This window comes from Haemaphysalis longicornis, unplaced genomic scaffold (assembly GCF_048455015.1).
Source record: "Haemaphysalis longicornis isolate Haplotype H1 unplaced genomic scaffold, Haemaphysalis longicornis Haplotype H1 scaffold_14, whole genome shotgun sequence".
Lineage (NCBI taxonomy): Eukaryota > Metazoa > Arthropoda > Arachnida > Ixodida > Ixodidae > Haemaphysalis > Haemaphysalis longicornis.
Window position 1 is genome coordinate 29,603,229 of NW_027526245.1, and position 24,407 is coordinate 29,627,635.

General features: G+C 45.3%; 1 long non-coding RNA gene across 1 annotated transcript; it reads left to right on the plus strand.

Annotated features, from left to right (window-relative positions):
• Positions 1–1,950: 1,950 nt before the first annotated feature.
• LOC144165220 (uncharacterized) lies at positions 1,951–7,875 on the plus strand. Its single transcript, XR_013321414.1, has 3 exons — positions 1,951–2,181; positions 2,789–2,875; positions 7,051–7,875. It is a non-coding gene; the product is annotated as an uncharacterized LOC144165220 (long non-coding RNA).
• Positions 7,876–24,407: the final 16,532 nt, after the last annotated feature.

The window sequence follows — 24,407 nt, forward strand, 5'->3', positions numbered from 1 at the left end:
AGTTTGGAATGGCTTGGATGCAAGTATTCAAGGGCCATATTTCTATGAATGTAATATTAGCTTTGATGCAGCCTACAAAATTTGTTCAATGAAAGTTGTCCCTAACCTTTAAACAAAATGCCACCAATATGTTGTAGGCGAAACAACCTACTTTATCATTAATAATGCAGAAGATTTCCACGGTGTATTTACCAACGCCAGGAACGCGAAGCGCGTTGAAATCGCATATTTAATAGGTTATTGGCCTCTCCTACTTCTTGTCGTAGAGTGTCAAGCTTGGTAAGTGGAACGATTACGTTGATTTATCAGATGAAGTTTCATTTCGGGTTGGTGGCGAAAGTAAATTTGGGTTCATGATCGCATTCCAGTTCCCCCTGATTATCTTTACTCTCGTACATTAGAACACGTTACTTGGAGTATGGGTTTTTCATAGAACTCGTCAGCGAGTTGCTTTTGTTGACGCTGGCGCCATCGTAAGGATTGTTAGGAACGCCCTTCAGACGACAGTATTTGAAAAGGCTCAGCCACCCCGCCCCACCACCACGTCGTTCCGGTGCCGCGGAGCACCCTTCAGGGTAGCGTACTTGTAGTGACACTTGCAGTGACCGCCTACAATGAAGAGGAACTAAATGTTCCTTTGCAGCTAAACCATACAATGTCAGTTCGCAGTTGTGGCCCTTCACCCAGACGCAGACCTTTATTCATCCTCTTCTCTTAGCTAACCTTTGTCTGTCTTATTATTCAGGCACACATGGCAACAAACGGCAAGTGATGCACCCTGTGCCCCACTTGGTGTTGCTGTATTCATGAGGTGGCACTGCATGCAGAGTTGGCCTCTTGTATTTTTTATGCACTACAATTGTTCTGAGGTTTGTTGGAACTACGACTAACTCTAATACAGCACACTAAACTTTTTTACGCCCTTTTGGCCAAAAAAGGTGTAAAATAATTGAAAAAAGGGTGTTGGGAGGCCCTCACACCCTTTTTCTTGAATCTCCACACCCTTTTTCGTAGCTCTCCACCCTTTTTGCGTGAAAAAAAGGGTGTTGACCAACCTCAACACCCTGTTTTTAGGAAGGGTGTTGAAAGGGTGTGGGTAAGGTGTTCAGCTCTTCATTGATTGAGGCCATGCATGCAATATAATTTCAAAAAGACATCCCATTGCACCATCCTCCCAACCTCGTCAGAAATGTTCAAAAGAAAAAAAAAGCTGCCAAATTCAATAAAAAGCATCGGCAGCACCGACGTTGAAACAGGAAAAAATATCAGCCCTTGCTTGTTACGACTTCGACAGAATAACACTCCCCCTCCCACTTTTTGTTTTCTACAGCCTTGCACGGAGCACAGCACAGCCTTGAACTGTGACATCTGTATCATCATTCCGTCGTTCCCTGTTCCTCTCCTGCCCCACCAGCACAATCATAGCCCTCTCTGACAACAGTCATTCTCGTCACTCAGTGGAGTTATAACGTACTAGCAATCACAATTTTATTCCATTCTTATTGTTAGCGACCGTAAATATTGTGTACAAATGCAATAAACAGACCACATAGTTTCTCCTGCAGAAACAACGTTGGAGAACAAGGCAGATATCAAAAGAAAACAAAAGTTGGGGAGGTAGGGGCATGAAATCGGGCGCTAAATAAACAGACGCCAAATAATAATACGATTACTTACACTAGAACACTGCCAAATTTCATTGCGCAGTGTTATCTTACTATCTGCTGCTTTTTTTAACGTTCAAATCGAGCGCCAAAAGCTTCAGTTCGCGTTTTGTGTTTGTAAACTTTAAATATCTAAGCTTCTTTATTATAATACACACAATAAATAATAAACCTAAAGATTATGTTATATTCAGTAAAAGAGGCAATTATTTATTGTTGTCGTTTTAATTTGTTTACGCAACTCCCTGCCAACGGCCGATTCCCTGAGTACGGCGCGCGGCGGCGTGGCCGGATTCCGGAACAGATACCCCGTGACCCGTCTTATGTGTTTACAGTGGTGTGCGGTTAAACAAGCGCAGTTATTATGATTAATTGGGCACCTCGTCGTCTTCGGTTGTGTCTGTCGTGTTCGACTTCGCGATGGAGTATTTGAGAACAACTTTGCCACCTGAAGACGGCTAATTTCGTTGGCGCTTGCCTCTGAACGTCGCTCGCTCTTCTGCGTCGGCTCCTCTCGGTAAGCTGTCTCGTCACATTTGCCGCCTTTCTTGTCACTGGATGTCGTTTGTAGCTGTCATCGCCGCTTTAAGGATTCGTTAACAGGAGCACGCGTGTGTGAATTGTTTAACTGAACTGGCGAGGTTGAACCTAGAGGGCTCGTCTCTAGAAAGGCGATGTGCGAAAGATTGTGGTGCTTGCATTGAGCGCTAAACGCACTGGCGCTCAGTAACGCCGTGGCGCTCAGTAACTCAGTAACGTTTCCCATTCCGCAGCACTATATTGAACAGCTTCAGAGTTCACCACTGCGAACCACGTCTTACGCGTAGTTTATCAGAACACGGGCGGCTACTCCTCTAAACTGTGCTGCGCAGCGTTTTCGGCTTCGTTGATCACCGCAGTCGTTTGTGCCGTGTTGGGAATTGCGAGGGAGAATCGTTTGCGAGCGAATGTGCGCGCCTCGCAAGCTTCGTTGCGATTTCGGCGAGCCACCTCACCATGTGTACGGTGCCGCGGTACGCGGGCAGTGATTTTGGCTGAATGTTGTGTTGCCCGAGACGTAACATTCGTGCACCTAATCATTTCCATTCTTGCATGTGTGGTAATCATGTGTCATCCCGTTCTAGACCTCTGGACGGTCTGAGCGCATCACGTCCCTCCATTCAACCGGACAAGAGCCACAAGCATTGTCAACAGTGTTTGGCCGCCAGAACGTAAGTTTTCAAACACAGTTTTGGTAGCACAGTGGGCTATCATACTTGAATATTGTTCGATCACATGTATGTACAAGTTCTCTCCCCCGTAACAATTATTGGTGTTTCATGCATAACCTAACATGTAGGCGCTCAATGGCAACCTTTATTGTTAATTTCGGAAAACTCAAAGTTTCACCCAAAATCATAATGTGGGCGTAGCAGTTAATCACCATGTATACGAACTTCCTGGTGTTAGTCATGTTTACGGTGAAGCCATATTTCTTAGGTGGTGACACAAAAATGTTATTACCTTTGTAGTTTAGTCTTCGATAAAGCCTTACCAGATCTGTTTTCAGCTATTTTTTGGATGTTTATCATGTGAATTGACAGTCCTTGCAGTTCACTTTTTCAAATAGTTATGTAACTGCCTGTACCATTTAAACATGCCTGATTGGGGTTCTGAAGGCTGCGATTTACGCACGCTAGTGCTGTACCGCCAATAAACAAACATCCTTCCACAAAGAAAAAGATTTGAAAAATGTAAAGTATCCGCAGCCTTATTCTTAACTGGAACATGCTAATCGTTAGGCCTGGGGCTTTTCCTGAAAGCACTGTGGATGTTATGAGAGAGGAAAACCACTCAAACACATCTGCCAAGGCCGTTGCTGCTCCAAGATGCGTGCAAGCATTGAGTCTTCTGAGCAATGCATTACACCCTTTTTTTTAAACAACCGACGTGCATGCTGAACGTACTCCTGATTGGGCGTTTGCCAGGCGCAAGGAATTTTTTTTCGGGGGGGGGGGGAGCCGTGGTCGACCAAAAGATGGGACGGGGAAATATGTAGGCAAGGCATCTTGCGCGTTGTTTTGCAAACGATGCTTGAAATAACTGACTTTAACATGCGATTTGTGTATGCTCAACGCTAACTGTAAAGCCCACCTTAAAGGAGCCATGAAGAGAAAATGCAAGTTGGTTTTATTCGAAAGATTTCGTGTTTTATAGTGCCCCCAGCGCTTGTCTGGATACAAACGGTGCTTTATTCACTGAGAAATTAAACAATTTAGGTTAAAATTTTGATTTTCCCGCTCAATCGTGCGTTTTCGTGGTCCCAAATGACATCACAGGAACCGACCGCTCTGCAGCCTAGAGTACCTTCATTCACGCATCCGCCGTACAGGGCAGAGACACGCATACGCTGGCGCCGCCATTTTCGGTTGCTCGCTCGCCGCCGAAGCAAGTCGTTGTGTCAAAACCGCGCTAAAATTATCGCCGCAACGCGGTTTACTGAAGAAGTTTGAATCATATTGTCTGTTTCGCGTTGCTAGGTCTCGTGGGAAACGAAAAGAATAACGCGTTGAGCCTGTTGGCCCAATTGCGGCGGCACGGGACCGTTCAAAGGTTGTCTCCACCCTGTACAGCGGTGTTGGTTTGTTCCCGCGTTTTTTTTACGTTCTGTAACCTAGATGGCGCCACCATACCGTGGCAAGCGTTTGGTTTGTTTTTGCCCGCATTTAAATCTGGCTTGTTTTTGTTCTGGGAGAAAATATTCGTTCCCTGAAACAGTGCTCGCTCGACAAATGGGGTCACGTAAGACACCGTTGCTTGCGTCAATCGGCCAGTGTCGTCTGAGACAACCCCAAGCCCCGCAGTGCTGTGCACAGCTAAACCAAGCATGCTGTGCGCAGTACGAACAGCAGAACGCATCAGTACTTCTATGTTTACATGTGCTTTCGTAACTTCCACTGTTTGTCCCATCATTCTTATTGCTTTGTAAAGAATGTGCCCTAAATTTAAGCGCAAATCGCTCATTCGTCTAGTTTGTAAGCTCTACCTAATTGGCGTCTGCTTCTGCCAGCCTCCGCCAATCGCAGAGCTTAGCTCATGTGACATTATAGGTTCTGTTGCGGGAAATGAGCTGGTGGGTCGCATGACCATTCCCGTTTTTCCTAATTATGCAGCTTATTTGAGCGAAGTTTACGTTAAAAGTGGTGTCAGTATGATTCTAACGAGACAATCTTTTGAATGAACCAAACTTGTGTTTTCTCTTCATGGCTCCTTTAAGGAGCTTAGATGGTGATGATAATTAGGATCACCTAAATTCCCGTTCGCTGGTCTATGGGCAGACCACGGGCGAATCATTCGTCCGCAGAGCAGGTGGTTAGGCGGACCCGCGCTCGTGAGCGTGATCATGAGTGCGCTCGTGAGTGGCGCGCGGTCCCCGAAGTTCGTCGGGAGGAAGTGGAGGCCAACACTGAATGTTTGCTATCAAGATTCTCGTGTTTTAGATTTTCCTTTAGAAAAGGGACTATTAAGTTTTCTTGTCAGCTATGAAGTACAGTCGAGCACGATTTGAAGGTTATCGCGCCTGCATCGAGCGGCCAAGCGTGCCACCAGCCCACGGTTTCGTTTCGGAACCATGGAAATAGAGATTTCGCACTCTTCGCTCCCTTGTTGGCTGTTCCATGATACAACAATGGCCCGCACGACTGACTTGCCACCCTTTGGGTTTCAAGCTGTACATTCGTTGTTATCAAGCACAGACTTGGACTTGGTTGCCCTTTATTACGCCGACGATAACGAAACTTGCATGGAATATTTGCTAAAGCTGGTGTTCTTTCTGCTTCGTTTGAAAGAGTAGCTTTCCCGCGACAACCATCGAATCGCAGTGGACTGTACATGCGGCGCATTCGTATATTATGGCGGTGAAGCTAGCAAACGTGCGTCTTCGTCCTTAAGTAATCGCCTTTTGTTATTTTTTGTGCTAGTAACGTGAGTAGTACACTTGCGCTAAGCAGAACACCTTATTGCACTGCTGTTGAATGTTGAGCTTGTTGCACGTTTCTTAAATTTCATTATATTTCTATCTGTTAAATCGAAACAGACATGGCTTCAGTAAAATTCCGGTTAAGCAAATACAGAATGCTGATTCTAACCAAGAGGGAGGTCAAGGAAACAGTGGAATAGTGCCGAAAAAACAAAGCTCCGCAATAAGGAGAATTGTGTAGTTTTGTTGACATGTGGAGGAAATACAACATGGGCAGAGCAATGCTTTTTATGCAGCAGAAATTATGGATCTGCAATAGTCAATGAAATGCGATGTCAGTAGAAAAATAAACATATCAAGGATTGATAGTTGACTGAACAAAATACAGCGACATGCTCTGTCATGTGATTATACTTTGTACCAGTGTAAAGACAAGGAATGACACGCTCCCGACCACATGTAAGCCTATATGCGGCTTTTCCTGCTGTTCTGCCATTCCCCGGCCGTGCTGTTCCGCCATTGAAACAGTGGGGCTGTTTTGATCGGCTCGCGGCAGGTTCCCGGTGCTTGTCGGTGTATCCGGCGCGAAATGCAGCCGGGCTGTATATATTGACAGGTACAGCATCTGGAGCGGGCGCAGGGATCAGACGTTGACATAGCCCTTGTTTTCAGCTTTATGTGAGCAAGAATGTCCTTAAAACTGCAGGTAACTTCAGGCGGTTTTTCAGGCTGCCTAAACCGCACCCCAGCCTTGGCATAAAACATTATGAAGAAGGGGGGGGGGGGAGCACCTGGACCCCCCCCCCCCCCGGCTATGCCCTTGGCGTGTGCTTATTCTTTCTTGCATCCACCACATTCGAGTCGTCACGTTGAATTGGGAATGCTGGAATCCAGCATATGCTGGCAAGATACGAGAGCTTGAACACATCCCACTTGCCCGCAATGAGTTTTCAAAGATCTCCACCACCTGAAGGTACTGAAGTGAGATGTAAGCATTGCCTGAAAACCATTCCAGATAAGGGTACGAAATCATAGTTATGGGCCTTTCTCGCCCATTTACGTGTTTTGAACAAAAAAAAGTGCCATTTAAAGGTAACACGTCGTTCCCTGCCGATTTCTGATGCCTGATTAAGTTTGTGGGCATAAATGTAGCAGCTTTCTCACATGTCTAACGTGTATGCGGGCTTGTTAGGAGTGAAGTAGGTAAAAATTGAAAGGTTTGATTGTAGTTGTGTATAGATTACCTACATTGTTTTCATTCCTAGAAAAGAAAAATTGAGGTAACCTGCCAATTGTTCTGCATTGCTGCATTTTATTATGCTTGTATGATTCGTAGAACCTGCAGGAGTTCAGCTGCTTGTTAAAGGAAAAATGAACAATGGTACAAAAAGAAGAGCATCTACTAAATAAAAATCTTCACAATCGCAGGATGCCAACGGTCCACCTACCAACTTGCGTCCTCCATTGTTTCTGCTGGCTGGAGCGGCGCATGGAGCATTTTTCAGCTTCTCGAAGTTTGTGATCAAGCGGTGCCCCAAGTGAAGGATGCCGCAGACGGATCTTCTGTTTTAATGCCACAATTTCATGTGCTGAGCACTTACTCGTAAGGCATTTTAAATATTCATCATCCCAGAGGGTATGTTACCTTCGTCTTGGGTGGAATGTGGCTGCAATCAGGTTATTTGTGACAGAAACAAGTGAACCACGTGGGGAGAGTCATTGAGGCCTTGTTGATTGCGCATGCTTCTGAAATAACGTTTTCATTCAGCTGAATACTTTCTAAATATTACAAGTTGTGAACAAAATATGATAAAAGTCATGATTAGTTGTACTACAGTGCAGGAAAGAAATGCCAGCACATGTTTTAAGAGCCTCTTATATTTCAGGTCATTGGCTGGTGAGCAATAAAACAGAACTCAAAATTGTTTAAAGTGAAATCAAATATTTGTTGTCACCAGTGCATGACCCGTAGTAAAAGCTATCTGGTCTCCCAATTTCAAATGAGACAGGAAATGCCAAAAAAATAAGGAAATAAACAAGACAGCTTGCTACAATAAACCAATTCAAAGAATTGCTCAATGTCCATAAAGTGGTTGCTTGCTACAATAAACCAATTCAAAGAATTGCTCAATGTCTATAAAGTGGTGATTCTGGCGGGTTAGTTCGGTGTTGATGAAATACAAGCAGGCACTCGCCTGGTCAAAAACAAATAAACAAATAAAGACATTTTGGGGCCCCTACTGGTCCCTTGATCACAATGAAAGGGGGGTGAAAGGTCTCGATTATTTAGAGGTTCGGTGGCGCAGAGTGCGCATGTGTGTCTCGGGGAGATTACCCCGCGACCGGTTAATCGTGTTTTTAGTTGGTTGAATATGCACTGATTCTAAAAGTAGTGTCGACAGGCGCTTCTCTGATGCGATTATGCTTGCGGAATCCCAATTGATGACGTGGTCAGTAGCCAGGTGATGATCCGCCAAGGCATTTCAGCTTACATTGCCCTTTTTGACATCGTTCTGGTGCTATTGAATTCTTCTTTTAAAAATTTCCAGTGAACTATGTAGGATGCATCGCTATCCTTGCATGGAATTTTGTAGGCAACTCCGGGGAATCTTGATTTTTCTAAAGGGTCCTTCACGCGTACCAGCTTCTGCTTAAGCCTGTTCGTTGGCACGTGTGCAGTTTTAACGCCATATGTGCCAAACACCCTTGCAAGAGCTTCACTGATGCCTTGCGTGTAGGGGACGGCAGCGCGTTTTTGCCTGTCTTCTTCAGTAACCCTTTCGGAGGAGGCAACTGAAGCCCGCAATTGTTGCGTCCTCACAAGCTTTGAAGGGTAGCCGTTACTGCGAAGGTCCTTCCTTACCACGGCTAGCTCTTGCTTGCGCAGACCAGGCTCAGAGCAGATTCGTGATGCGCGTGAGAAGAGTGCAGCGGCGACGGAGCGTTTTTGGCCTATAGGATGCGCAGAGTCGAACCCCAGGTATCTACCCGTGTGGGTCGGCTTTCGATACACAGTGGTTGTAAATCTATTGGCCGACCGTCTCACAAGTACGTCGAGGAAGGCGATCTGTCCATTATTTTCCTGTTCCATGGTGAACTGGTTGCTTGGAACACAAGAGTTTAGATGCTCAATTAAAGGCATTACGTCTCGGCGGTGGATCACACAAAAACAGTCGTCTACTTAGCAGACAAAGATCTTGGGGCCGTCTTGTACGAGCATAGCGCAGAATTTTCTAGAGCCTCTAAGGCAATATTCGCACAGACTGCTGAAATGGAATCTCCCATCGCTGTTCCAAACTGCTGCTTGTAACATTATACGTTGAAAACAAAACGTGTTCTGCAGGCCAAATTCCAGGCAAAATTACGCGGTCCGGAGTTGCAAGGATCTACTCGAGAACGATGCATCTCTGCCTTCACGTTCGCCAATTGAGACGCAAGACTTATATTGTCTCCTGGAATTTGGCCTGCAGAACACATATATTTTGTTTTCAACGGACCAGCGGTTTCGAACAGGGATGGGAGCTTCCGTTTCAGCAGTCTGTGCGAATATTGCCTTAGAGGCTCTAGAAAATTCTGCGCTATACTCGTACAAGACGGCCCCAAGATGTTTGTCTGCTACGTAGACGACTGTTTTTGTGTGATCCACCGCCGAGACGCAATGCCTTTATTTGAGCATCTAAACTCTTGTGTTCCAAGCATCCAGTTCACCATGGAACAGGAAAATAATGGACAGATCACCTTCTTCGACGTACTTGTGAGACGGTCGGCCAAAGGATTTACAACCAGTGTGTATCGAAAGCCGACCCACACGAGTAGATACCTGGGGTTCGACTCTGCGCATCCTATAGGCCAAAAACGCTCCGTCGCCGCTGCACTCTTCTCACGCGCATCACGAATCTGCTCTGAGCCTGGTCTGCGCAAGCAAGAGCTAGCCGTGGTAAGGAAGGACCTTCGCAGCAATGGCTACCCTTCAAAGCTTGTGAGGACGCAACAATTGCGGTCTTCAGTTGCCTCCCCCGAAAGGGTTCCTGAAAAATACAGGCAAAACCGCGCTGCCGTCCTCTACACGCAAGGCATCAGTGAAGCTCTTGCCAGGGTGTCTGGCACATATGGCTTTAAAATTGCACACGTGCCAACGAACAGGCTTAATCAGAAGCTGGTACGCGTGAAGGACCCTTTAGAAAAAACAAGATTCCCCGGTGTTGCCTACAAAATTCCATGCAAGGATTGCGACGCATCCTACATAGGTGAAATCGAGAGCATGACGGAAACCCGTCTTACCGGGAGGGTACATTAGGAACGAAAAAGAGACGCCGACCAGTCCAAACAAAACGTACTGACGTTTGGGCTTCCAGCACTGAAGCCTTGTTCACAATAAATGCATCACCAGAAGTGGGTCGTTTAAGTGGGCTTCTATAATCGCTGCAAAGAGCGTGAGTAGATCGGGTTTAGATTTCCGTCGTTACGATTGACTGTGTTAGATGTGGTCTGAATGATTAGTGATTCCAGATGTAGCCGTGATGGTCACTTTTTCTGTAGCGACGATTCTTGCATTGTCCCAATGAATCTTGTGGTCATTCACGATGGCGTGTTTGGCTAGCATTGTTGCGGACGCTTTTATTCTTTACTTCACGTGCGTGCTGCTGCCGATGAATGATTCTTATAATTTCCTGATTCCCCAATATACACGCCGCTGCAGTCTGCACAAGGTATCTCGTATACCACACCTGGGAAGCGCACCTTGTCCAAGCGGTCCTTGACTCTCACGAGCTCATGGCGCATCTTTTTGGCTGGAACGTGGGCCACCTGCACGTCATATTCCCGTAGGATACGTGCCAAACATTTACTTGTTCCTGGAAGGTAATGCACAGGAGCTCGCTTCATTGGGGCAGGAGGCACGTCCAGTTGTCCCCGTCGTGTCAGTTGGCGTTCTGTTGTGTTTATAATGTGCCTCGGGTAACCGCAGCTAGCCAGGTCGTCTCGTACCTTTGCCGTGTCCACCGCCGCATCCTCGGGCTTCGAGCACGATCTTTTCGCACGCTGCAGTAGCGTGCTAACAACAGCCGTCTTGCGGGAAGAGGGGTGCACGGAGTTGAAGTTCAGGTAGCGGTCTGTGTGCGTTTCCTTGCGGTACACGCTGAAACGTAGCCTCTGGCCCTGCCGAGACTCGAGGACGTCTAGGAAGGGAAGTTTGCCATCGGCCCCCTCTTCTGACGTGAACTGAATGGCACGTTCCATACTGTTGAGGTGGGCCAGCAAGCTGTTCGCCGCGTCTTTCTGAACGACGCCGAAACAATCGTCGACATAACGCAAGAACACTTTTGGTTCAGGGGCAAAGGAGGCTAGCGCGCGTGCTTCCAGCGCTTCCATGGTCAGGTTCGCCGCCGTGACCGAAATAGCGGCACCCATTGGAGTCTCCTGCCTTTGCTTGTAAAAATGGCCTATAAAGACGAAGTACGTATTGTTGAGGCAAAAATCTAGAAGCCTACGTAGTTCTGGCACATCCATCGGTGATCTCTTAGGCAACGTCTGATCAGCCTTGAGAGCAGCGGTGCATAGGTTGACAGCCAGGTCAATCGGAATGCTCGTGAAAAGGGACTTCACGTCGAAGGACACCATCAAGTCGTCTTTCTCGATCACGGTGTTGCGAGTCTTCTCGACAAAATCGAAAGAATTACGAATGTGAGTGGTCCCTTTACCGACGAGCGGAGCCAGAACTTGGTGCAGGGCCACCTGTCGAAGTTCCTGCACCAAGTTCTGGCGCCGCTCGTCGGTAAAGGGACCACTCACATTCGTAATTCTTTCGATTTTGTCGAGAACACTCGCAACACCGTGATCGAGAAAGACGACTTGATGGTGTCCTTCGACGTGAAGTCCCTTTTCACGAGCATTCCGATTGACCTGGCTGTCAACCTATGCACCGCTGCTCTCAAGGCTGATCAGACGTTGCCTAAGAGATCACCGATGGATGTGCCAGAACTACGTAGGCTTCTAGATTTTTGCCTCAACAATACGTACTTCGTCTTTATAGGCCATTTTTACAAGCAAAGGCAGGAGACTCCAATGGGTGCCGCTATTTCGGTCACGGCGGCGAACCTGACTATGGAAGCGCTGGAAGCACGCGCGCTAGCCTCCTTTGCCCCTCAACCAAAAGTGTTCTTGCGTTATGTCGACGATTGTTTCGGCGTCGTTCAGAAAGACGCGGCGAACAGCTTGCTGGCCCACCTCAACAGTATGGAACGTGCCATTCAGTTCACGTCAGAAGAGGGGGCCAATGGCAAACTTCCCTTCCTGGACGTCCTCGTGTCTCGGCAGGGCCAGAGGCTACGTTTCAGCGTGTACCGCAAGGAAACGCACACAGGCCGCTACCTGAACTTCAACTTCGTGCACCCCGCTTCCCGCAAGACGGCTGTTGTTAGAACGCTACTGCAGCGTGCGAAAAGATTGTGCTCGAAGCCCAAGAATGCGGCGGTGGACACGGCAAAGGTACGGGACGACCTGGCTAGCTGCGGTTACCCTAGGCACTTTAAAAACGCAACGGAACGCCAACTGCCCCGATGAAGTGAGCTCCTGTGCCCTACCTTCCAGGAACAAGTGAATGTTTGGCACGTATCCTACGGGAATATGACGTGCAGGTGGCCCACGTTCCAGCCAAAAAGATGCGCCATGAGCTCGTGAGAGTCAAGGACCGCTTGCCCAAGGAGCGCTTCCCCGGTGTGGTATACGAGATACCTTGTGCAGACTGCAGTGGCGTGTATATCGGGGAATCAGGAAATTATAAGAATCGTCTGCAGCAGTACGCACGTGACGTAAAGAATAAAAGCGTCCGCAACAATGCTTTAGCCGAACACGCCGTCGTGAATGACCACAAGATTGATTGGGACAATGCAAGAATCGTCGCTACAGAAAAAGTGACAGCATCACCGCTACATCTGGAATCACTAATCATTCAGACCACATCTAACACAGTCAATCGTAACGACGGAAATCTAAACCCGATCTACGCACGCTCTTTGCAGCGATTATTTAAGCCCACCTAAACGACCCACTTCTGGTGATGCATTTATTGTGAACAAGGCTTCCGTGCTGGAAGCCCAAACGTCAGTACGTTTTGTTTGGACTGGTCGGCGTCTCTTTTTCGTTCGTAATCCTACATAGGTGAAACTGGAAATTTTTAAAAGAATTCAATAGCACCAGAACGATGTCAAAAAAGGCAATGCAAGTTGAATTGCCTCGGCGGATCATCACCTGGCTACTGACCACTCCATCGATTAGGATTCCGCAAGCATAATCGCATCAGAGAAGCGCCTGTCAACACGACTACTTTTAGGATCAGAGCATATTCAACCAACTAAAAACACGATTAACCGGTAGCGGGGTAATCTCCCCGAGATATACATGCGCAATCTGCGCCACCGAACCTATAGATAGTCGCGACCTTTCACCCCCTCTTCATTGTGAACAAGGGGCCAGTAGGGGCCCCAAGGCGTCTTTATTTATTTGTTTTTGACCAGGCGAGTGCCTGCTTGTATTTCATCAATGAATCACCCTCCCCTGACGAGTTTTCGTCGAACCTTGGACTCTGTTAGGTGTCAGTGGGTTTACACAGCCAACTTGTGGGGACGCACATAAGCTCTTAACAAATGAGCTGCGTAGTGGCTATGCACTAGCCATGGTTTTTATTAGTTGCCTTGATGTATATGATCTTCTGTCGCAGTGTTTTAGGTAGCTCACTCGCACATTATTCCTTTGTTTTTGGACATTGTGGAGTGTCCAATGTATATTCGTTCTATTTCTGATTTTTATTGCAACTGTAAATATGTCAGGAGTCCCGTACTGTGTGCATGAAGGCAGCCTAAATAAAAAAATTGGCTGCCTTGTCTTTGCTTAGAGGGGCCATGCAGACAACACACAAGTTTGATTCATTCGACAGATTGCCTCGTTAGAATCATACTGACACCATTTTTAGCTGCACTTCACTCGAATAAGCTATATAATTAGGAAAAAGGGAATGGCCATGCGACCCACTAGCTCATTTCCCACAGCAGTACCTATGATGTCATATGTCCCCAGCTGTGCGATTGGCTGAGGCCGGCAAAAGCAAACGCAAATTGGGCAGGCCTTATAAGCATGCCGAATGAGCTATTTGCGCTTAAATGTAATGTATATTCATTTTACAGCAGTAAAAATGGGGCAGTAAACAATGAAAGTTACGAAAATACGCGTACACATACAAGTACCGATGCGCACTGCTGTTGGTACGGCGTGCACTATGCTTGTTTTAGCTGCACAGCACTCCGCCGCTTTGGAGTTGGCTTGCACGGCCCTGGCCGATTGGCATAGGCGATGTTGTCTTACGTGACCCTGTTTGTCGAGGATACCTCATGTTTCACAAAACCATTACTTTCTACAGTAACGAAAACAAGCCAGGTGCAGACGCGGTCAAAAACAAAGCAATGGCAAACAACGGTTTGGGGATGAGTATGGTAGCTCCACCTGGGAGGACTGATGGCTAGCAAGGCTGCGGACCCGAGTGACGCAGTAGTTTGTTTGATTACATGCACTTATGGCTTCATTGCTGACATCCCAAAAACACACGATATGGTGGGAGAATCAGACTTTTAACCTAAATTAATTTCTCAGTGGAGGAGCATCATTTGCTGAAGCGGTGGGGCACTATAAAACAGGAAATATTTCGAACGAAGCGAACTTCTATGTTGTCCGAATGGCCCCTTTAATGCACTGTATTGTATTTTTGGTTCCTGTAGTGATGTTACCATGAAGGAACCGCTGTAGACAAAGTTAATGTTAGCGCTTTACCATGCATTTTTTTTGTGTTTGATGGAAACAAATATAATACTCTAACCAAGGACTTTATCCGAAGCGTTCCCAACGTTTCGGAACCTACTTGGCTCCTTCATTAGAACTGTCTATGTTTGACCAAGAGCCATAGTTCTACATATAAACAATTTTTTTGTTTGCTGCAGCGGATCAGAGGCTAGGGCACAAATAGGGGGTAGAACAGCTAGATATCTGTTCATCTTTCGCCGGCTTGCTTGGGTGTGACAACTGTATCTAGTTGTCAATTCCAATTTGTTGTGGTCAGTTTTTCTCAACTAAATTGTAGCTTTTTTAAAGATTATGGAAGGTTTTGTGGGCCTAAAGGGTTGCCGCATTGCATGTTTGGCCTATGTAGCGTTGAAAGCGGATATTTTGCTTCAAAGTGGAATGTTGGCCTAGCATCATGGTCCTGTGGTTGCTGCTCACTTTCATTCATGCCATTATTTTTTATATTATCACTTAAAATTAAAAGTTAACCAATCTGCTGTCATTTTAATTTTGTCACCTGCTTTATACTTTCTTTTTTTTCAACTGTCTGTAAGGAGTGACAATTAGTCTTTTTATGATACCAAGGCATCGAACTGTGCTAGTTGGTACATGTTTGAATGGATGAAAAACCAGTGGAAAACACAGGGTACGGAAGAGAACGACGGGATAAGCTTGTCCTGTTGTTCTCTTTTAACTGTGTCCTGTGTTTACCGCTGGTTTTTCATCCATTGAATTTTCATGAATTTGTTCAACAGTGATTAGTTTAAGTGCTCAAGCAATTTTTGGCTTGAAGGTTCCCTGTAGCATTTACATAAGTGCTCTCTGCTCTTTTTTACCCAAGACCCCATTACCAGCCTTAATGAGATTGTCTTTTGTAGACATGAAGTTGAAATAAATATTTGTTTGCATTGCTTTGCATATTTTGAAAGAATTGCTTGCTCACTTTCTTTCAACCCTGTTTCTTAATCCTGCTTAAAGCATTTTTCCATGTTTATTTTTTTTCAGAACCAGGAAGGGTGCTCATCCTCGGTTCTTGCTGAAGCACCAGTATCTGTACTTCACACGTGAGCTTTGAACACACAGTAATTATGGTATGAAACATTTTACCAGTATTAGCTTGCTTTGTAGATGTCAAAGCTCTCGACAGTGTAGTACATTGTCTGGTGTAGTGCACAATCTCTCTATAACAGCACCCGCTGGGTGCTGTTGTAGAGAATAATTTTGTGGCTATAATACTTGAGATTATTTTAAAATGTACATCAAATACTAGTAAGAATAGCTCTCTAAATTGGTGGCCATTTTCCTGGTGGAGGCAGAAAGTGAAAATACCCATGTGTGGAGATTTAAGTCCACAATAAATATCCCAAAGTTGCCAAAGCTAATCCAGAGCCCTCCTCGCGGTGCACTTAATATCCCATGTGCAGCTTTGTGTAAAAACAGCCAGAAATGTATGATCAATTTAAATTGATTTTAATGTTTCTAAATGCAAGTATTCTAAGTTTAAGCTGCCTTATTTAGTAAAATATTTTCTAACAATTGCATAGCTACCAAAGGTTTGCAGAAAAGCTTTCATTGGTTATGCACCTTCTCAGCGAAACAAAAATGTCATTAAGAAAAGCAGAAAAAACCTAAATATGGCAAGTAGCAACAGTAAAGCTGCTAATAAAAAAGATGCTAAACGTTTTATTGATAATATTGCTGATTTTACTTCTAGTCAACTCTTAAAAGGGCTATAGACGGGTTTGATGGTTCCCATGACGCACCTCGTAATACTAGACGAAACTAATGGGCACTGGCTGTTGGCTTTTCATTTGCAACATCGAAAAATGACCCCACATCCACCAGCAGGGACATAATGCAAGGCACCATGCACAAGCTAGACTCATGATAAAATACTGCTATAACAACAATGTCATCACATTTCAACCAGGGAACCCATATGCATTGTTCTGTGATGTTTACAGTTCTTGGTATCTATGTGGGGTCATTTTTCATGAAGCAAAAAGAATAATGTAAAATAAAATAAGTGGCAGTGGGGACCCAACTTTTATGGGTAGAATAAAGCCACAGTACGTAGGGAAGTATACATATTGTATTTGGTCTGCCTTAATATTGAGCTTTTCTGCTCAGCTCAAGAATAAGGCACTAAACATTGCGAGTAGCTACCGTGATTGGAAGTTTGATGAAATGCTGAGAAGCCAAGGGTTTTAAGGTTCGAAGAACTTTTGTGCAGTTGATTTGTTGCACGCCTTCTTGCTTTCACTGCATAACACGTTTATGCTGTGCAGTGAAGGTCGAAGGATGTGCGCTGCAGTATAGCAAAATGAACATAAAATTGAATTTTTAACACCGTTTCGAATAATCAACATCCTCTAATGATACAACTTCTGTACTGCGATTTGGCTGTAATATTAGACTTTATAAATGGATGTTTCAAAAATCGGTGGGTCAGAAAGTTCAAGTAAATTATCAGCTGACATTGAGCTTTAATGGAATGTCTCATAGAACGGAGCTTGGAAAGCACGAATGTTTCATACCGTAATTGTGTGTCATACTGTGCCATATGTGGCTGCACACCTGCAGCGCCATTTGTGAACCGAGGATGATGCACCCTTTTTGTACCCCTTTAGGTGGGTGCTTTTGCAGGAAAAGCCCTACCTATGATATTTTGGGCAGAAAAGGGTGCTCCTGCGGCGAAAGAATCCAAGCACTCTAAAGGGTGTGCTTGGATTCTGGCGGTACTTGTCCGTGCTAAGCGCATGATATGGTTTGGACATTCCAAGCTCTAGCCCGCCGAACGCAAAGTAATGCCTTGACTCCAACGCGAGTGCTTTTAATAACAACTTTGATGACACCACTGTTGAGAATCGGTTGAAACGGAGCAGGCGACGCACGTCGGTGTTATATTTTTCTTCGGCGTGCGGCCGCAGTGGCACGAGCCGTGCGATCAGCCATGTTCGTGGCTATTTCAGTGTTGCCAAACGAAGAAATTGACAGCTAAACTTTTCAATGAATACCGGCTATAGGATGGGTCAAAGGTAAATGTTCTTTATAGTTCAGACTGCTGTGTCCACCTCATTGCATTCGGAGGGAAGGAAGTTCATAATTGCTTGTATCTTAATATTTGGTATGTGCTTGGCTGTAAAGTTTTAAGAGAAGTTGCCAAAATGTTTATTAATAGACACCTCAATCATAGTTTATGGTTGTGAATTAGTTTTAGTCTCAGGATTCATGCACAGAATATTGCAAACATTCTTGTTTCTTTTTTTGTGTTGCAACATTTACTGTCGATTGTAAAAGTTTGTTCGGAAAACGTGGTTTCATTCGGCTTGAGTCTCAAGATTTTTGACACAAAAGAAATTGTGCAATTTATGGTCAATAGAACTTATAAATGTGGTTGTCTGCCTTTTAAAAAAGTTGTGACGACAAATACCAATACAAGTTCTTTACGGGTGCACATCACATGGGATATTGTTTTTGGAAGCTACCACCAGAAAACATGATTGCAATTGTAGTGGAGGTCCAGTTCTGTCTAGTTGTATCACTTGAATGCTAATGTGTAGTGAGCACACTGATAACGGTTTTCAGTGGTCCCTCTAGTGCACCAATGTTGTGATCGTCACGTGCATGAAATTGGGAAGTTCGATTATTTCTTCTTTTTTGGTTCAGACTACTACGTTTTTTTTTTGTGTGTCATGTCAAGTTAACCGATATTTCAAGATATCCGAGTTTGATGCCACGAGGGATCACTGTATATATAACTTAAAATTATGCCATTAGTCATAAATTGTTGCATTTCATTTACTTACAGAGCCTCCAGACATACACGTGTCGCCATGAATTGCATTAGGACACCATGGTGATAGGTCGCAAGCCTCCAAGGCTATGGTGATGACATGCGCAACACCATGGTACTGCGCATGTCATCACCTTTAAAAAACGGTGTGAGGATGCTCAACACCCTTTATTTAGGGTGTTGAGCGTCCTCACCACCCTTTAAGGGTGTTGAGCATCCTCAACACCTTTTTTTTGTTCTTACACCCTTTTTTCGTCCGTACACCCTTTTTTGGCGAAAACACCTTTTAAAGGTGTTAGCCATGGGACAAGGTTTTTACACCCTTTTCGGCCAAAAAGGGTGTAAAAAAGTTTAGTGTGAGCTACAAGGCAACACAGTTCTTTCCTTGAGGGCGCGCATGCTTAAAACTCGCACAGACTTCACAGAGAACCAACTATTGAAACACCAAAAAAGGCAATGTTCCTACAGTCTAGTGGTTCATACGAGCACCTTTCAAAACGCAGGCGAACGCGACACCGAACAAAACTGCAGACCTCGAGAGGCTGGGTGACTTCGTCGGAGTATTGGAGGCGTACGCTGCCTTCACCTCACTGCCCGCCGATGGAGCCCACGTCGTTTCTCTTCCCGGCTTGAACCTCACCGCGCCGCAGCTTTTCTTCGTGTCCCACTGCGCAAAATGGTGCCAGAACGCCAGCCCACAAGGCAGCATCAACGCTGACGAAAGGGGCCGCTGCACAGTCCCTCTTATGAACATGCGCCAATTCTCTGACGCGTTCCGTTGCAAAGTGGGCGCGCGTATGAACCCCGAGCCGAAGTGTTCTTTTTGGTGATGTCGAATTTTATTGGTCTGATTATGTCAAACCTAAACTTTTCATTTTTCTCCGGTCGCAGCTCCCATTAGTATCGCACTTCCACAGCGGGTTCAAAATCATCACACGAAATATCGCCCGTCCCCATCACGCAGAGTATTGAATTATTTTTGACAAAGACCAATAAAAACCAAGTCTGCTTGATATTCACCACAGTAATGCGGGCTGCTTTTAAATACTCCGCAGGCTCTACAGAATGAAATTTGTGTAGAACAAAATTTTACATCATAATAACTTAATCCATCATGTTTTATCATGTATTTTGGTCAGCAAAGAACATTTCCTCCTTATGCCGGAGCTGTTAGCCTCTCGCTAATTTGGTTGTTTGGATCTGTGCGGGGACAGACTGCCACCGTGGATCACCATCGCGCACCGCGTTCCCGAAGAGGTGTTTTGACGGAATATTTTGCCCTGAATGGTTTTGGCGTTTGCCCGGACGTACCCATTTCAGGTCTAACGGCGTGACCGACACTGCTGCTGGGCAAAAGATTTGGACACTGATTGCCACGTCGTTAATCTTAACACTCGGGCAAAGTAACTTTCAGTTTAACATTGGACCACTGCATACGTTTAAAGATGTTTTCGCCAATGCTTTCACCCACCGGGAATTCTTCAAACGTCAGACTTATCGTTGCTGTTAGACGTTCAACGATGTTGGGACGTCACCTCGGGGTGAATTGTAATACGTTTCATTTCATCTAAACCTTGCACCTCCGGACATCAAAAAACTAACCCACCTGACGTTCGTACGTCCAAAACTCAAATATGCATCATCAATTTGGCATCCCTCACAGGCATACCTCACCCACAAGTTTAAAGCCATACAGAATAACCCTCTGGCAATAACCCTCTGGAATCCTTTAGCTGAAGCAATAGCCTCATGCGCAAACCGCAAATTATTCCGCGAAAAATTGCTAAATCATGTTCCGCAATCCCGGCGTATCAAATGTGCCTCACGTATTTTCTTTCTTTTTACTGCTGTATCTTTCCACTTTTGAACTGTATTTTTGTACTGTAATTTTATATGTGCTGCTGCTATTCCTGCACCTATGTAATTTGATCATTTTTTGTCTTCTTTGTTGCCTTCGAATCTTTCTTTTTCATAACGCTTTGTCATACGTTCATGCACGCTTCCCCTTAAGTAATGCCCTCAGGGTCCTTAAAATGAAAAAAAAAATGAAATGAAATTTCATTTATCCCACACTTAAAGGCCAGAGGGCACCACATAAAGGGAAGATCAACCTTTACAGAACTACAATTGAACTGAGATAATATTGTTAAAAATTAAATACATAAAACCACGACAACCCCACAATAAAGAAAATGAATGGTGTAAAAACATGGCAAAATAAATGTTACAGACTTTTTTTGCAAAGGTAATAAAGGTAAAATGCTAACTCTAGTTTAAGGCTGCCCCTAAAGTCGTTAGGACACACGTTAGGGCTGCCTAATTATAATTTTAGCAAGAAGCATGGCACATTCCCAGTGCTTTTCATGGGAATGTGCCATGAAAAGCACTGCAACATGGCAGTGCGAGCTCTTCATGCGAGCTCTTAAACTCGCATGTGATGCCACCTAACGCACTAGCGGACGACGGCGACACACCAGATATCGAAGAGAAAGAACATAAAGAAGCAAGGTATGTACCAACTTGAATACGGTGCGTGGGGGCAGAGCGAGCCATAGAAGACGGGCCAGAGAAGTTGGTGGCGAGAATGAGTCCGAGGAGCGCGAGGAAAGATCGCGACCTGGAGACAGTTCACGGCCAGAAGAGGGGCGTGCTTCTGTTGATGACCGGCTGCCGTTCCAGGACCTGTCCTGGAAGACCCGCAGCTGCCACCAGAGTGCCTGTTTCCCGGGGGCCTGCAACGCAGGCTTGTTGAGGGACGAGGCCTAGGCCGGCGAGGCACGGGCGCGCGCCTCAGCTGCTCTGAGCTGATGCTACTGCAGGTCGGCCGTCCCCACTGATCAGGTCTTAGCGTGTCCTGGCACGTCTTCGGGGCCTGAAGACGTTCAACCGTTGCGGAAGGGCGGCGAACTTGGCAAAGTCGTCGACGTCATCTCTTCGAAGCATTGGCGGATTGCGACGTGAACGCGTCGTTTTTTCAACTCTCGCTCGGACTTTTCTCGTTGCGTGTTTTTTTTTTTCTTCTCTAACTTCATTTTGTGAGTGCGTTTCCGCATAAGAATACATTTTGTTTGAATTATTAACAAGCTATGGCGTAACTTTTGATGTTCACCTCCGCGGGTCACACACCCGCCCGCTTAAAGGATGCTTCGACAAGTTAAAATGGAAAGCTCAGAGTATTTCATACAGAAAACAAACCAACACATATGTGTGGGCTGGGCTCCTATTCGTATGATCCGCGCATAGTAAGAATACCTTAAAAACGGCATCAGACGCAGAAAAACTGCATTTTTACGCATTATTTATAAGTTTCATATTGTTTTCAGGAGTACTTGCATTATAAATAGGATTTTGTGAAAATAAATATCAATGATGTTTTATTAATGTAATTAATAATTATAATTAATATTATTATCACAAGTAATTACGGAACTAGTTCAAGGTTAAGGCGCCAGAAAACATTACCAACGAGCCAGCACAAAACCGCGAATAATTGAGACACCAAGAAAGCAAGAAAAAATGATTTATCGCTAGCGCTGCAGTGCACAAGCCCGCCAGCCTATACCGCCCAGCAAAATTTTCGTAACGACGAAAGCTCAGCCCACACATATGTGTGGGTTCATATTTCAAGCGTGATGACGGAACGCACACGAAGGGAACGGGTGTATTTTTTAGCCGATCGTGTTTTTCCAAGTCCTGCAAGTCATGTCTTACGCTTGTTATTCAGAAAATATGAGAATAGCAAGAAGAAATATCAGTTTTCATCTTGAAGGCGGCTAGCGTAATCGTGCCTGCTGGGGCGCCATTTTTAATGTGCGATTTCTCGCCCCCTGGTGGCAAAATGAATGAACTACCGAAACCAATAAAGTCTCGGAAGTGTTCGCAGCGGCTACCCAGGGCTGTGAAATCGAAACCGGAACAGGCGCCACTAAGTAAACGAATTCGTTGACCCACACGTTTGTGTGGGCTGGGCCGTAAAGGGATAGGGATAGAATTTGGGTTTGGTATTTTGCCGTAGCAATATGTAAAGTTGGAGACTCCGACACTCCATCAGAAGGTGTGATGGTTTTGCAAGAGCGTCGCTGGACATCCAGTTTCGCATGGTTGTAATGCCCCGTCGATTTTCATATTGAAGCAATTTACACAATATGGCACATTTTTGGCAGGATTAGTTGAAAACATATCACGTATAATTTAACGCTATTCAATTCGGCAACGCGGCGGCGAGCCTAATGGAGGAGCCATAGTAAAATTAGAAATTGTTGCCTAACTCTGAAATACTATAGGCGCACAAAGACTACGTGTCCGACAGGGGCATTCCACTCAAGTTCTGGATAAGCACGTTTGATTGCAGCCGCACCCCACTCGCGTACAGGAGTAAATACAAAGGTTACGTGTCGCATAAAAGTAGCATTTTGGTGGCGGTATAAGTATCGTATAGACCTATCCTTTTTTTTACTCCAAAACAACAACCAACGCCAATGCCAGCAGCCCTCAGGAAATACACAACAGGCGCGAATTGCGAAGTGAACCCTTAAGATTGAATAAAAGCAACAGCAATTCCGAAACGTTAACAAAAGGAATAAGGCTCAAGAATCACTGCAACAAACACACCACTCGGCGTACTCTGTCATCTCGCCACGCCGCAAAACAGGAAGGTCCTGTTTGCTCGGGAAACCAGATCTCAGCTTCTTTCTTTGTATATCTGGCACCTAATCGCTCTATTTAAAAGTGGCTTTGGCCTCAATACCTAAACAGAGAAGTGCTAGCCACATTATTTGATTACTTGTACAATGTTGTTATTGCTGAACTAAAGTTGTCTTTCTGTGGGACCACCTAGGCACTTTACGTCACTCAGTTAAACCTACACACCCATGCCTTTTCGTTTTTTACCTTCTCTCTTCTTCGGCATCTCGCCCTCCCAAGTTAATTCCTCTGATGTCGTTTTTCCCTCCTCCCCATGTCACAGGGTTAGATATAAGCGACAAAAGGCAGGAAACGTCTCTTCTTATCCGTAATAAATTAAATTGCCTTGCTACTCTGTCTCTCTGTCTCTCTCTCTCGCGAAGTTGTTTTATGCAGTTTTTTCAGCGGGAGTGTAGTTGAATAAATTGCCAGCGGATGAAACCGTCGTCATTACACTTGCCTACCTCTGGTTGCAATAAAGTGTGTACATAATAGCAGACAGATCTCACTTGGCAGAGTCGACCATCCACAGCTGCAACCCCAGAGTTATCGAGTTTCTGCACTCCATCGGCGAAGAAATGATCAAGAAATGATAAAGGAACCTCGCTATACGCTCGGGTGCGTTGACGGCACTAGCAGCCACATTTTCAACCGTAGCGAATTATACATTACCTGGAAGAAATTCCAGTCGCTAATTCTTCAAAAATGTTCGGCGACCATAAGAGGCTAGTGAACCAATTTACGGGATACCCTGGATCAGTACTCGACGTCCGTGTGCGTCCAAAAGGCCCCTTTAATGGAGGGGCGGAGGGCGAGTGCTCGAACGGATACATTCCTAACAAATCAGAGTAGCCCTTGTCGCCGTGCTTCCTCACACACTACGAGGACACGGAGAGAAAATTCCCGTCCTGGAAGAGAGCATTAAACAAGAGGCCGAACTCGCCGAGAGTCGCCACTAAAAAGCACCTTCGGACTTCTCTAACAAAGGTTCAGGGGGCTTACTCTGCCTTTTAGACGCTAAGATGATCGGCAGATACAGTTACTTTCAACTTTATTTTCACATTTTTTCTGTTACACAACCATGTAGAAAAATGCTTGGACAGGAACAAAAAGCTACAGCAAAGTAGCTTGACGGGGTAACTGCCCATTTCTTGGCACCGAGGAAAACAAGCAACGATTAAAAAGAGCATAAAATACACGTTGGCAACGCGTAACGTTGTCTTATAAATTCATAAAAACACAAGAAACAAATTCATGTTAAAAAGTGCCTGCATTTCCGCGGGGGGCGTGCCTGCAAGTCGTATGGATTACGTATTGGTTGTTGTTGTTGTAATTGTTGTCTTCCAGCGTAGACATTGTCGATGAAGTCGATGGGGAAACGTGTCGTGAACCCCCTGCCGCGGCTATGACGCAACGTGGAGCGGCTATGACGCAACGTGGCGCGGCTATGACGCAACACAATCAAACACAATCCACT